The sequence below is a fragment of the Malus sylvestris genome, chromosome 15 (genome assembly GCF_916048215.2).
Source record: "Malus sylvestris chromosome 15, drMalSylv7.2, whole genome shotgun sequence".
Classification (NCBI taxonomy): domain Eukaryota; kingdom Viridiplantae; phylum Streptophyta; class Magnoliopsida; order Rosales; family Rosaceae; genus Malus; species Malus sylvestris.
Genome location: NC_062274.1, coordinates 4,335,096 through 4,350,920, shown reverse-complemented (window position 1 = coordinate 4,350,920; position 15,825 = coordinate 4,335,096). Strand labels below are relative to the sequence as shown.

At 42.3% G+C, this 15,825-nt stretch overlaps 1 long non-coding RNA gene and 1 pseudogene across 1 annotated transcript; both read right to left on the bottom strand.

Annotated features, from left to right (window-relative positions):
- Nucleotides 1-415: 415 nt before the first annotated feature.
- LOC126605172 (branched-chain-amino-acid aminotransferase 5, chloroplastic-like) lies at nt 416-12,648 on the bottom strand (annotated as a pseudogene).
- On the bottom strand, nt 2,583-11,012 carry LOC126605173 (uncharacterized). Its single transcript, XR_007616860.1, has 2 exons — nt 10,458-11,012; nt 2,583-2,672 (listed from the first exon to the last, which is right to left on the bottom strand). It is a non-coding gene; the product is annotated as an uncharacterized LOC126605173 (long non-coding RNA).
- Nucleotides 12,649-15,825: the final 3,177 nt, after the last annotated feature.

Genomic DNA, 15,825 nt, shown 5'->3' with positions numbered 1-15,825 from the left:
TTGTAACATTTTGAATGATTTGAAACTATTACAATAATTTAAGAGATAAGAGAGCTTCGAATCTGAGACGCATGGGTAAAATCAACATTTTATTCATTAAAATATTGAACCACATACAATTGCATTTAATTTTACTAAACTGCTTGTAATTTGAATGAATTTTTTTTAAAATTTATTAAAACGAAAATTTGATAAATGTTATTTAACTTACTAATTCGTATGTCTTTGAACTCTAAATATCTGAGTCACTAGTTTATCTGTAGAATGAGGTGGACATGACCAAAAGTTTGGAACGCTGAGGATGCCAGCTCAGACCACGACATAAACGTAATTATTGAGCGGATAGAACATCCATCCATGACGAACTCACCTTGTCCTGCGGTCTTTTCAAAATTGTCGTGCATAAACGTAATTATTGGTCTGATAATATATTTGTTTATTATGTTAGGAAGAGATCCCGAGTCCAAATCATTCATGGATTATGTTGGACATGTACATTTGGTGGACAAACTACAACGGCTATATGTTCTACAAACTTGCCAAGTTTTTGCGTCGATGATGGATCCTTCCTACTTCAAGGTTACTGTCCCGCCGAATTCTGTAAGACCCATCTGTATATTTGAAAGCGCCCGGTGCAGTTCCTGAGACACGACACCACCGGGGCCAGTTTCAAGGTAAGACACCCTGAAAAAAGAAGTATTAACTCAGCTCTAGTAGCATAATCATCGTACATAAATTATGAGCACATTACACTTTGTAAGACAAGAAGTAAGTCACCTTTTATCGAGGTAAGTTATGCTGCGCACCGGTGTTAAGACAGCATTTCCAGTACAAAATACTTCATCGGCTTCAAACAATTCCTCAAACGACACAAGGCGTTCCTCAACCTGTCATATATTCGATGGGAGGATCTCAACGAGTAATCTGATTTATTTGACAATCCTAGGGAAGTAGTGGAGTTCGAAACTCATAAGAATAGAAAATCATGTTAAAAAGGTTTGCTGCCAAGTATAAAACCAGTTTGCAACTGGAGGATGCCCAAACACATACCTGGTACCCTTCGATGCGAGCAATTTCAATTACAGAGTTACGGGTAATGCCAGGCAAAATGGTCCCTTCGTGCAGTGCCGGAGTGGAGATTACATTATCCTGTAAGTTACATTTCCATAGCCTCACAATCACACAACATTCATTTCTTGATAACCAAACGCTAGAGCTTCAATAACACCTTCACTAGAAAAATGTTCGCAGTCGAAGTCTCTTCAATGTATCTGTTGTGAACAGAATCAAAGTACAAAACATCAGAGAAACCATTTGCTTTAGCGTCCACCTGTGCCTTCAAAATCTATTCAAATAATTCACAGGTTTCATATCAGTCTTTGACAAGTTGAAGTGCATCTACGAGACCATGTGTTTGGGATAAAATCTAAACTTTGGGCCAGAGAGAAAGCCGGCCCAAACCCAAGGCCCAGAGGAAAACTTAGGAGGCAGGAAGAGGCTTTCGGCTGGGCACAAGTTACAAAGGCCACCTGCTTACCTGCTCAAAGACCACAGGGGGTAGGTTATTCAGTCACTGCACAGCCCAATAAAGTACTTTATTGGTGGCATTCATGTAAAAAAGCTAGTGAGTCATCACCAAACCGCATTCGGGCAACCGCTATTGCTACAGGAACCCAAGCTGAAGTCGTCTATAAAAGGAGGAAGAGAAGACAGAATTAAGGACACTCAAACAAACAAACAAAAGCCAAAACTCTGCTCAAGCCAGATTTGCCTTCAACGAAGCTGTAGTCAGCACAAGCCTTCATCCCATTCGGGATAAACCTTCCCAAACCCCTGTAATAGCTCTGCTACCTTGTTCATGGTGGTATCGATTCATTTTGTATCCTCTTCTCCCCCGTCAACCCCTCTAAAAGCTTTCAGACCTCTGACAGAGCCACAAAGATAGATTTTGTAAGAAGTTCAGCATTGGCCGATAAGGTTCAAACTTACCCGACTATCTTTGCTCTGTCTTTGTCTTTTCTTTCTTTTAAAAGCACAATAACATGTTATATATTCCCAGTTATATACAAGTTATTTCTAGCAAAGTCATAATGAAAATGAGTCTTCAGCACTTGGATCCGATCTGAATCGTGTCAGAGTTCAAATCAGATCTAAGTCTTAAGCCCGGCGGGCGTGTAATTTAAAAATCAGTTTAAAAGTCCTTGGCCTCAAGGCATAAAAAAGAACTCTATGTGGACTCAACCCATCCACGACAATCCTTGATAAGCGAGAAGTCCGAAGTTACTTGGGGCGCAAGTAATTAATCTATTTCTCCGTTTTGTTGCTATTATATCTTGATTCGTAGAAAAGGCTTAAGCAGGGAGTGAATTCTGATAGAAAGCCTCAAGGCCTACACCTAAGGCCCCACGAAGGCATCTATTTAGCTTCATTTCATGTTGTGGTCTAATTGGTCCGAGTATAAGGATTAACTCTGATGGGAAGCCTCAAGGCCTATACCTAAGGCCCTACAAAGACACTCATTTGGGTTCGTCCTACCTCTTGGATTCAGATAATCAAAAGTATAATAGTGATAAGACTCTGGCAACCATAAAAGACCAAATATGATACATCCAAGCGCTGGTTTAGTTTGACAGGAAGCCTCAAGGCCTATACCTAAGGCCTCACAAAGGCACCTGTTATATCTAACTTGGTTTCTTGGGCGTATACATATTCAATCAAAGCTTAACACCCATTCAACATCTGCCATACTGAAGATGGTAGTGGCACGCCTGAGCACGACAAAGTTAATCTTGATTGTGAGCCTTAAGGCCTACATCTAAGGCCCCACAAGGCACCCTTTCAAATTAACTCTGTCCTTCTCTTTCAGAACTGTCCGACGAGCCTTGCCCGAAGTGTGTCTTGCCCGACCAAGATCTGCCCGACAAAGGCTTGCCCGAGCGAGCCCGAGAAGAAAGCAGAAGTACGACAGATACCCTCAACCGACGCCATTCTCCCAGGGGAGCTGTGTGCTCGTCCGCCAGGAGATTCCTGCGACGAACATAGTTTTGGCACGCCCGGTGGGATAAGAAACAGCTGCACTTCTAAGATCTTACATGTCCAAAAAGAGAAGCTATAAACTTGCCAAAAAAGAAGCCAAGAAGGATCTTTTCCAGATGACAGAACAATCAGAAAATCCTTTATCCCCATCCGGACATGTGGTCTCAGGTAGTTCGACTACATCTGAGAAATCACAGGGGAAAGGGATTAATGAAGAACTGCAAGCTACAATGATCCAAGTGTTGAAAAGCATGGAAAGAATTTCCTTGGAAACTAAGGGAGAAGTAAGCAGACTCTGTATGTTTACAGGAAATCTACAAAGGAGGCTGGATTTGGAGTTCTCTACTCCAAAGGGTGCTCAAGGAAGTGGAATGAGTCCAGTTGTTATAAAAAGTGAGCCAATCATTCCTTTGTTTCCACTACTAGAAGAAGAAAAGGATAGGGGAAAGAAGAAGGTGATACCTGAAGGAAGTCAAGCAGTGATGGAGTCAGCTTCAGAAAAGGAGTTTCCCAGCTTCCCATTATTATCATTTAATAATAGGAGGCAGAGCGAACAAGAAAGAATGAAGTTTGGACTGCCAGCCACGGCTGGAGAAACTAGCGGGAAAGAAACAACCATTACTACGTCAGATAAACCTCTACCTTACAGGCCACCCCCGATGGTCAACAAAGGTGGAGGATCTAACTGGAGAAAATCTGAAACCAGGAGGGAAGCAAACGCGGGCAATGACCGGAGTCCGAAGATTGAGTCAGCTATCCATGGCCAGAATGATAATTTAGCTACTCAGCAACTAAGAGAAGAATTGGCTGAGTTAAGAAGAACGGTGATTCAAAACGTCCAGCCTCGAGTTCGTCCAGTATTCAGGGTTACCTACCAGAAGCTATATCCTGAATATATCGATGAGTTAAATCCATTCCCTCTTAATTTCAAGATGCCCGCATTCCTGATTTTCACAGGGGAAGATAGCAGTGTGTCCTCCAGAGATCATATTTTCAAATTTTCTAATCACTGTGTGGCGTATGAGGACAATCCAAACTACAAATTGAGGTTGTTTGGAAATTCACTAGCAGGATTGGCATCTCAATGGTATTCTCTATTACCCCCCAATTCCATTGCTAACTGGGGGCAAATGGAGATGGCTTTCCATGAACAGTTCTACAGGATAGAGCCAGAGCTCACCATTAATGATCTGGTAGAAGTGAAACAATATGATCATGAGTCCACCGAAGATTTTATGATGAGGTTCAGAAGGACAAGGATGAGATGTCAGTTCCCTGTCAACCAAGCACAGCTCATATCCATTGCTCAAAGGGCTTTAAAATTACCTTTGAGAAAAAGGTTCTATGATGCACAGTTTAATGAGCTACAAGAGTTGGTGATTGCTGCTACTAAGTATGAGAGGCTGTTACAGGAGGAACAGCAGGTAAAACATACTTCCAAAACTCCTCCGTTCTACAAAAATAAAGCTACTATTCACCATGTAGAGGTAGGGGAAGCCGGACCCGAATGCAAAGATGATCATGAGGAGAAGAGTATAGATGTGTGTGCTGCTGAGATGACCACACCCTTCAAGCCATTGACGATCAAAGGGTTAGTCCAACCAGTCAAGGACCAGAAGATCGTGATGAATGATGGTGGGTTCGTACCCATGAAACCCCCAAAGTATCAAAGTTATTCTTTCGATCTAACCAAGGCGCCAGAAATCTATGAAGAACTTGTGCGGGCAAGAGTCATTTTGCCCGACAACACCAAAAAGATGCCCAAGCCCGAGGAACTCAGGGGGAAGAAGTATTGTAAGTTGCATTATACCTTCAACCACTCTATAGTCAATTGTGTCCAGTTTAGGGACTGGGTACAGGATCTGATAGTGAAGGGGAAGTTACTACTCGATTCACCTCAGGCTAGTATGATGGTGGATACTGACCCTTTCCCCGAAGCTCCTATTAGCATGATCGACCTCGTTTTCAAGGAGTCGGGGTTATCAACAGAGTAAAATACCATTGAAAGGACCCGGGGGCAGGGGCTAAGATTGCCAACAATAAAGATGGAGGAGAAAAGCAGGCAGGCAAGAGGGCATAGATTTGCCTGAGGCCTATCCAAAGGGAGCAGAACAGGAGGAATGTTACATATCCATTCTAAAACAAAAAGAGATTACAAAGTAATTCTATTCCAAAAACTTTACATCTTCACATAAGGTGATTATTCTAGAATGGTATGTTCGCATGATGGTAAAAATCCTATTTGGTTCAGCCAAAACAGTATGGCTGTTTACAAGTTCAGACTTGGTTTGCTCTAACTCTGAAGTCGCTTTTTCCACCCCTTCGATCTGTTGCTCAAGGTTATCCAGAAGAGTTGTTTGCTCCGCCTTAAGGATCATCAGTTGTCTCTCCAACTTCTGAATTTCAGAAGAAACAACTTCAATCCGTTCTTTGGTCTGCATACTCTCTTCCATCAGCCGACTAACTTGGGTAGAGGAGCTCGATTCTCTCTCTATGAAGCATTTTGCCCGGTTAGCCAGCCGGTCTGCTCTCTGATGTTGCTCCCTGAGGGCCCTCAAGTTTTCAAAGAAAGAAAGGAAAGAATCATACTGAGGCTTGGATAAGCGATCGTTTTTAAAAAACTCAGTAATGACTCTCTCGAGGTCACAGAGAGCCTTGAGGCTAAATGATGCAGTGAATTCTTTCTTTGCCCATGTTTGAAAGATTTGTTGCTGCTCCGAAGACATAGATTTTGTTGAAGCCTGCTTTGAAGACTTCAACCGCGTCTCAAGTCGCCCGAGTGCTTCGAAGAGTTTGGGCAACTTGGCAGGATCAGAGGAGGAAGGAGAAGGGTCCGGCATAACAGTTTCTTCTGGTGAGATAATGCCTATGGAAGGGGCAATTTCTGTTTGTTCAATCGGTTCATCTCTAGACAGGGAGGTGTCAACATCTCCAGAGGAAGAAGGAGGTTGAAAGCACCTTGGGTTACGGGCCATTGGAGGAAGGGAAGTTTCTTTTGGGGAAGCTCGCTACAAAACTTCAGGATCAGGACAAGATGAAATATGCACAAGTCGAAGCAAAAGAGGCTTTGGAGAGGAGAAAGTTACCTGACTTAACCCCGGGGTTTCACCAGAGAATGCACTAACTCCTTGTCGAGGTGAAGATTTTTCACCACCAGCGACAGATGGGAAAGTTGTGCCTGAACCTGTGCCTACATCCTGGTTGTATCCGAAGAAAGTAGTGATGATCAGCAAAAGGTCACCAGAGGAAGAAACAAGAAGAAAATATTCCAGCACCTGAGGTTGATTTTGAGGAGAAGAAGGAGGTTCATCGACCGTCTGGCGAGTAAGCATTTGCGAAATAGTTGTGTCTAAAGCTACAGGGATCTCAGGAACTATGGGTTCTTTATCCAAGACCACTGACGGGGGAAGGGGTTCATATCCCGAGGATGGCTGCAAAGAACATGGATAGGAGTTACTTGGGTAGCAATGTGCAAAGTTGAAATGAAAAAAAAAAGAGTAACTCACCAAAGTATCATCCTCATCCACAAAATGCAATATGATTCCTGTGGAAGGATCAAATTGAGAAGAAGGGGTTGCATCTAGGGTAGGTTGCGGAGAAAGACTTTCTTTCCTTGTAGCCTAAGCCAAATTATTCAAAATTCAGGAAGGTTTGAAAATAAGAAAGTATAAAGATAGAAGTCATACCTCTTTAGGCGTAGCAGCCCTTCGTGATTCCTTCTTAGAAGCAAGGGTTGACCTTTTAGAAGCTTGAGGTCCTGTTGAGTGATAAAGGGATAATCAGATAAGGGAGAAAGGTAGCCATTTGATCCAGAAGAGGAGAGACTCACTGGAAGATTGTTCTGTCTCTTTACCCGCTTCAGAAACAGGAGCAGATGAGGCTGCTGGTTTAGGAGGAACAGTGACTCTTGCCCGCTTACTCTTTCGGGTAAGAATTGGTCGTGTGGTTGCTGAAGGAAGTGCCGGATCAGAGATTATGGTTTTAGTTATGGCCACCCTCTTTCGTTTAGATGCTTTGATCGTATCCTTGGCTATTTCTTTAATTGTTTCTTCGGCTCCTGAATCCCCAAGAGATTCTGAGACGTCTGTCCCTTCCCCGGCTTCCCGCCTTTCAGCTTCTGCTGCAGCACCATGAAGAACTGCGGCATCAGCAGAATCATTCTCTGATTCAATGGCTTCGGATTCAGTATCAACTGAAGCTGCAGAAACAGGTAAGAGTGAGGAAAGTAAACAACAAGGAAGGTCAATCGGATGGGAAGAAAGTCACCTATTAGGAGTAATCGGTTTTTCTCTTGGATCATATCTTTCCAATTTGCAAGCTCGCCCGAGCTAGGATATGATTTAAGAGAAAGCTGGCTAAAAATGCGATCGTGGTTCACTTTCAAATCTCCTCCGTATTTTCTAGTCCACATTTCCTCCCACCAAGAGGAAAACAGCGAGGTACATTCGAAATTAAGAACAACGGAATGTCGGGCTGCTTGGCTCATCACGTCCAAACTACGGCGGGCAGCTCGAAATATCGCTTCAGAAGGAGTCTGTAACCGAAATGAAGTGCCACAATGGATGGAGTCGAAGAATGGGACAGGTATGGATTGCCTAAATCCTAATTGCCTGCTGCAGAAGTTAGGATGATACACCTCCAAGCCTCGATCATACCGATTTCCCCGGACCCCCCAGGCCAAGTCTCTTGGCTGAATACAGCTGATAAACTTTTCCCTGCAGAAGGGAGCAGCATCCTCACCAGGGGCATCTTGGAAAGCTTGGTCAGAAAACCAAGGATATCTCCTCAAGACCGATGCACCCCATTCCAAGTCTGATCGAGTCCTGCAGACTCGGAAAAAGTAGAAGCATGCAAAGGTGGAATGATCTACAGGAGGAGCTTCAGCCAGGATTCGGGCAGGAGCCACACCCTCTGGAAACTCTAGATTAATAGCCCGAAATTCTGGAAAATACCATTGTAGCCAAATCTGTATCATCCAGATGGGGCCATTCAAATTGGTCTCAAAGGGCTCATCCCGGGTCATGTCAAAAAGAAGGTGATAGAGATGGGAGAGAAGGAATGGACCTGTGGCAACGTCATCAAAATTGTGAAGAACCTCTACCAAGGGATCCATTCTACCCGTACCCCCTTGGATTTATTGGGGAAGACGTGTTTGTTAAGCCAGTAAAGAAGAAAGTACATATGCTCTTGATCTTTGTCGGCTTGAGGAGAGCCTGCCCCGAAGTTCTTCTTGACAAAAGGGATGAATCCTTTAAAGGAGGTCCCATAACTTTTGAAAGTAACTGAGTTATAGCTGAGAGGAAGGAAGTAGGTGGAAGAACTTAAGCCCCCGGTGGTAGAAGATGGAATCCAATCTTGAGTAACATCTATCACCCTGCCCGATGGCCTCAACCCGAAGACTTGGGCCATATCAAGAATGGTGGGAGACATGGGACCCATACGGAAATCGAAGGTGTTTGTGCCCGTATTCCAAAAGAGGAGGGCAGAAGCAAGCAATTCGGGCTTAGGGGTAATTGAAATCTTCGAAAGCATAATCAGTTCGTAGATGCCGTTACTCATCCATTTCTGCTTGAAGGAAGGTTCCAATTCGTCAATCCACTGGGCCCAGGCAAGATCATTCATCAAGGGAAAGCCTCGACGATGAAGAGACCACTTAGAAGAAGAAATGCCCGAGTCGCCAAATAAGGATTTGGGGTAAACCAGTTTCCCCTAGGCATATTACTTTCTACTACTGAGGGAACCCGAGAAATCCAGGCAGGACCCAAAGATTGAACCCCATGCATCTCAAAGAAGAGTTCAGAATGCAGACCTGCCCGCGGACGATGCAGCCCGTTGAGCAGACGGCGTAGAGTGGCAATTCCTTCACCAGACTCGTAGGATGGTAGGGTTTGGCCGGATCCTGAGGCCATTTAATGAAGGCCGTGGGGAAGAAAAACAAGGAGAACGGTAAAGATGCAACCTCGTCGGACAACGAGAAAGAAATGATGGAAGAATTGGGGAAGTTTTGTTGTATCAGAGAAGGTTTTCTTTTTACCAAACACAGAGAACGGAGAAGTTCACTCACAAGGGTTTTAAGAATTCTAAGGGTTTAGAACATGGGTCTCTTTCAATTAATGTTGGCGCTTGGGATCCCAACCTTAACATCAATTGAAGGGGGCACTGTTTGGGATAAAATCTGAACTTTGGGCCAGAGAGAAAGCCGGCCCAAACCCAAGGCCCAGAGGAAAACTTAGGAGGCAGGAAGAGGCTTTCGGCTGGGCACAAGTTACAAAGGCCACCTGCTTACCTGCTCAAAGACCACAGGGGGTAGGTTATTCAGTCACTGCACAGCCCAATAAAGTACTTTATTGGTGGCATTCATGTAAAAAAGCTAGTGAGTCATCACCAAACCGCATTCGGGCAACCGCTATTGCTACAGGAACCCAAGCTGAAGTCGTCTATAAAAGGAGGAAGAGAAGACAGAATTAAGGACACTCAAACAAACAAACAAAAGCCAAAACTCTGCTCAAGCCAGATTTGCCTTCAACGAAGCTGTAGTCAGCACAAGCCTTCATCCCATTCGGGATAAACCTTCCCAAACCCCTGTAATAGCTCTGCTACCTTGTTCATGGTGGTATCGATTCATTTTGTATCCTCTTCTCCCCCGTCAACCCCTCTAAAAGCTTTCAGACCTCTGACAGAGCCACAAAGATAGATTTTGTAAGAAGTTCAGCATTGGCCGATAAGGTTCAAACTTACCCGACTATCTTTGCTCTGTCTTTGTCTTTTCTTTCTTTTAAAAGCACAATAACATGTTATATATTCCCAGTTATATACAAGTTATTTCTAGCAAAGTCATAATGAAAATGAGTCTTCAGCACTTGGATCCGATCTGAATCGTGTCAGAGTTCAAATCAGATCTAAGTCTTAAGCCCGGCGGGCGTGTAATTTAAAGATCAGTTTAAAAGTCCTTGGCCTCAAGGCATAAAAAAGAACTCTATGTGGACTCAACCCATCCACGACAATCCTTGATAAGCGAGAAGTCCGAAGTTACTTGGGGCGCAAGTAATTAATCTATTTCTCCGTTTTGTTGCTATTATATCTTGATTCGTAGAAAAGGCTTAAGCAGGGAGTGAATTCTGATAGAAAGCCTCAAGGCCTACACCTAAGGCCCCACGAAGGCATCTATTTAGCTTCATTTCATGTTGTGGTCTAATTGGTCCGAGTATAAGGATTAACTCTGATGGGAAGCCTCAAGGCCTATACCTAAGGCCCTACAAAGGCACTCATTTGGGTTCGTCCTACCTCTTGGATTCAGATAATCAAAAGTATAATAGTGATAAGACTCTGGCAACCATAAAAGACCAAATATGATACATCCAAGCGCTGATTTAGTTTGACAGGAAGCCTCAAGGCCTATACCTAAGGCCTCACAAAGGCACCTGTTATATCTAACTTGGTTTCTCGGGCGTATACATATTCAATCAAAGCTTAACACCCATTCAACATCTGCCATACTGAAGATGGCAGTGGCACGCCTGAGCACGACAAAGTTAATCTTGATTGTGAGCCTTAAGGCCTACATCTAAGGCCCTACAAGGCACCCTTTCAAATTAACTCTGTCCTTCTCTTTCAGAACTGTCCGACGAGCCTTGCCCGAAGTGTGTCTTGCCCGACCAAGATCTGCCCGACAAAGGCTTGCCCGAGCGAGCCCGAGAAGAAAGCAGAAGTACGACAGATACCCTCAACCGACGCCATTCTCCCAGGGGAGCTGTGTGCTCGTCCGCCAGGAGATTCCTGCGACGAACACCATGACTACAGAAAATAATATGAACCCAGATACGCGAGATTTATGGTAACCAGCAAGGAATCAAGTGAAGTTTCTTGGTGATTTGTTAACACTGAGAATGCAAATTGACCACAATGAAGCAAAATGAAGAAAAATATCTAATAACGTAAACAGCCATCAACCACAATTTGAATATGTGGTAATTAGTACTTACAGCACCATAATTTCCTATGGCTTTCACACTTCCAGCTCCACCACGGACTGCGCGATGGATTTCATTTTCCACCGCCAAATTGATTGGTTGCAAGCCCCCCTGTTGCCATCAGAGAGAATGGAAACTACAATTGAATTAAATCCTCTTCGAAAGGGGCAAAATCACAAAACGTTTACCTCAAAATAGTTCCCCATTGGAGAAACATAAATCAGAAAGGTGAATTCTGGAGCTGGTGTAAGACTAAGAACAGGTCCATTCCCAATAAGTAGTGGTCGAATATGAAGAAAGCCTTTACTCCGTGGGGGAACCTGTAATGATGCACTGAGCACCATAATTAGAACATGCTACAGAAAAAGGACTTCTCTTAAGAACAAACATGGTGTGACATTACCCAACGTCGATTTGCCAAGACAGTAGCTTTTACAGCTTCCACAAACTGCTCAACAGTTGGTGCAGGCATACACAGGCGCTCTGCGCCCGTCCTCATCCGCAACCCATGTTCCTCTAGGTGAAATAGTAATATAGAACCGTCATGTTTCTTGTATGCTTTCAATTCTTCAATTATTCCCTTGACATAAAAGAAAGTTTCAAAAACTTTGATTTTGAAGGTAAATGCATAGTCCTAATACAATGACAATGTAAAACACATAAACATCAAGATGCTAATGCTGCCAAAATTTGGGCTTTTCACGTAAGTGCTTTTTCTAGGAAAACACTTCAAACACAATACTTTTAGGGGGGGAAAAAATCCCCATTTCTGTATAAAACTTATTGGTTTCGAAGTGTTCTTTCAAATTTACAAGCCAAATTTCAGAGCAGGCCCAGAAATCGAAAACCGAGGTCTAATAAAATAAGGGGCATTACATAATCGGAGCAGAGGACTAAGGACAAACCTGTCCATAGTTCAAATCAAAACACAGGCAGCTGGGTTGAACTCAATTTTTTCGAAACGTTGTAACCCACCATCCAAAAAGTTTGCATCTTTGGAACTTTTCATAACAAACATGTAATCTGTCGACATGGGTTTGTTGAATCCGAGCGTGTCCCATGTTGTGTCAGGCAATTCAGAAGTTTGACTGTTTTTTTTGAAACAAAATTTGGCAAATTTATGATAAGTAGATGTACCACATAGTGTAATTAATCAAACAGTGCAAATTTTGGTACTGAATGAGAGGTGGTCCTTACGTACTCATGAGCGACACCAGATGGAGTGACGGCTCTGAGGCTTGTGGCGGAGGTGGTGATCGGAGCCGCTGGCCGAAGCGAAGAAGGCGCGAGTAGAAGCTGCTGCTGCATCATCAAAAGCATTCAAAAAAATGCGGCAAAATGAAGACAAGATGTAACACAAAGTAGTGCGATTACTGCAATTGCATGCCTTGAGGGACAAAGACGAGGAGGATGAACTGGGAGTTGTTGGGAATGGGAGAGCAATTGAGAGGGTAGAATTGGAAATTGCCATCTCTGATCTCTCTCCTCTTCTTCTTCTCAGCTAGGGCATGCAGATTAAAGAGCTTTTTCTGAAGGTTTTGATCGGAAATTGCTTTTGGCTTTTGGCTTTTCGTGACAAGAACGAGGCTTTGGCTTCGGATTAGTGATCACATTGTTTTTTGCTTGCTGTTATGGCGTGGGATGCCCGCCATATCCCGAATACCCGCCAGACACGTGCTTCAGCTGATTAAAATATAATTAATTAAATCAATTATTTTGGGCTGGGCTTTGATTTTAGGACCAAGAACCCAATGAATGGGGCTGATATGTTTGGGTTTGAGTCCATGAATGTTTGGTTTTTGGGTCAATTGGATTTGGCATTGAAGCCCAAAGGCCCAAACTATGTGGATCCATCATCCATCTAGTATTTCATTTCAAAGTTGTAAAATCTAGACTATCTAGTCATTAACATATGGATGAAGAGGCATCTCCAATAGACTAGCTAAACCATTTGTCAAGTCATTGGGCTAAGACAATCTCAAAATGAGCCTCCATCATATTAGTTGGCGACAGAGTTGGCCTACGTGGACCAATAGCTGAGAAATTTCATCATAATTTCATATAGTCTTCTAGGTTATGTGTAGACTTCAATGGGTATGCTAGAGCTTGGGGGGTCACGACCAACTTAAGACTGTATGTGCAGGGACAGATCTAGGATGTTAAAATCGGGTGGTCGCTTACGTCCTTAGATGTTAAGAGAAATGAAGTTAGGCGTTGAGGGAATAGAAAAGGGCTAGAGAAGTTAAGAGAAATGAAGGTTGTGTGAAATGAGAAGAAAACTATACCTAACCTAGTAACTTAGGTAATACATTTTTCTTATAAATTTCTTTTGGGCTATAACCCAACCTAGTGAAGGTTGGATTTGCCTCTATGTATGTGAATCCGCCCTTGATGTTAGCTATATGGCAAGTCATTTTACATATGGATGAAGAGGCATCCCTAACATACTAGCTAAACCATTTGTCAAGTCATTGGGCTAAGATAGTCTAAAAATAAGCCTCCAGCAGATTAGTTGGCAACAGAGTTAGCCTACGGGGACTAATAGCTAAGAAATTTCAGCATAATTTCATATAGTCTTCTAGGTTATGTGTAGACTTCAATGGGTATGCTAGAGCTTGGGGGGCCACGACCAACTTAAGACTGTATGTGCAAGGACAAATCCAGGATGTTAAAATCGGGTGGTCGCTTATGTCCTTAGATGTTAAATGAGCAAGGATAAACTCATTGAAGTTAGGCGTTGAGGGAATAGAAAAGGGCTAGAGAAGTTAAGAAAAATGAAGGTTGTGTGAAATGAGAAGAAAACTATACCTAACCTAGTAACTTAGGTAATACATTTTTCTTATAAATCTCTTTTGGGCTATAACCCAACCTAGTGAAGCTTGGATTTGCCTTTATGTATGTGAATCCGCCCTTGATGTTAGCTATATGGCAAGTCATTTTACATATGGATGAAGAGGCATCCCCAACATACTAGCTAAACCATTTGTCAAGTCATTGGGCTAAGATAGTCTCAAAATAAGCCTCCAACATATTAGCTGGCGACATAGTTGGCCTACGGGGACTAATAGCTAAGAAATTTCAGCATAATTTCATATAGTATTCTAGGTTATGTGTAGACTTCAATGGGTATGCTAGAACTTAGGGGGCCACGACCAACTTAAGACTGTATGTGCAGGGACAAATCCAGGATGTTAAAATCAGGTGGTCGCTTACTTCCTCAGATGTTAAATGAGCAAGGATAAACTCATTGAAGTTAGGTGTTGCGGGAATAGAAAAGGGCTAGCGAAGTTAAGAGGAATGAAGGTTGTGTGAAATGAGAAGAAAACGATACCTAACCTAGTAACCTAGGTAATACATTTTCTTATAAATCTCCTTTGGGCTATAACCCAACCTAGTGAAGGTTGGATTTACCTTTATGTATGCGAATTCGCCCTTGATGTTAGCTATAGAGCAAGTCATTTTACATATGGATGAAGAGGCATCTCCAACAGACTAGCTAAACCATTTGTCAAGTCATTGGGTTAAGACAGTCTCAAAATTAGCCTCCAACATATTAGTTGGCGACAGAGTTGGCCTACGGGGACCAATAGCTGAGAAATTTCAGCATAATTTCATTTAGTCTTCTAGGTTATATGTAGACTTCAATGGGTATGCTAGAGCTTGGGGGGCCACAACCAACTTAAGACTATGTGCAGGGACAAATCCAGGATGTTAAAATTGGGTGGTCGTTTACGTCCTTAGATGTTAAATGAGCAAGGATAAACTCATTGAAGTTAGGCGTTGAGGGAATAGAAAAAGGGTTAGAAAAGTTAAGAGGAATGAAGGTTGTGTGAAAGGAGAAGAAAACTATACCTAACCTAGTAACCTAGGTAATACATTTTTCTTATAAATCTCTTTTGGGCTATAGCCTAACCTAGTGACGGTTGGATTTGCCTTTATGTATGTGAATCCACCCTTGATGTTAGTTATACGGCAAGTCATTTTGTCTTTCTAAACGTTTGTTAGTCACTCTTAGCTAGTCAAGAGAGAGAAATAAGTTTTGCTAAACTTTGGTTTACTTTCTCACTTTTCCTTAAATAATTCAGTTTCATGGAGTAAATAATTTAATAGTCAATATTAGTTAATACTAGATAGCCTTTGTTGGAGTAGCATTATTGAAGTAGAGCTAGTTATAAACACTTTTGTATTATTAGGAGTCAAATTTAACCAAACTTTTGGCTAGTTTCGCAAGACATCTATATATCTTCAATTTTAACACGACAAGTCTTGTTAGATGGAACAACATTGCACATATATGATATGGGTTATGTACTTGCTACGTGGTGTGGGCCTAGGTGGGGTTCATCATGCTGCAAGAAATCCAAAGTCAACCCATCCTCGACACCAAAACCCAAGCACCCATTCAGAAGGAACCCATAAGTCACAACCATCTACCCATTAAGAAGGCAATCTTCATTTTAATATGAAGATTTGAAAACTCCTTTCCATTTAATAAAAAAACGATATATTATTTATACTAAATAGTGTTGGAGTGGGTTAAGTTTCACAATCAAAGACGGAGTTAGAATTTTATAACAATAGAGTCATAATAAGTAAGCATTCCAAAAATTGATCACACTTTCATTTATATTGTGCACGATATATTCTCTTATTCAAAAAGGTGTACAAATATTCCAAAAAAAATCGTATTATACACCAATATCATGAGTTAAACACACGGCAAAGAAGAACAGGGGAGATCTTTCGTCAAAGGTGAAAACAATCCTTAATGAAAGTAAGCAAGTTGTACACTCTTACTTAGTTCTTACAATATTCAAAA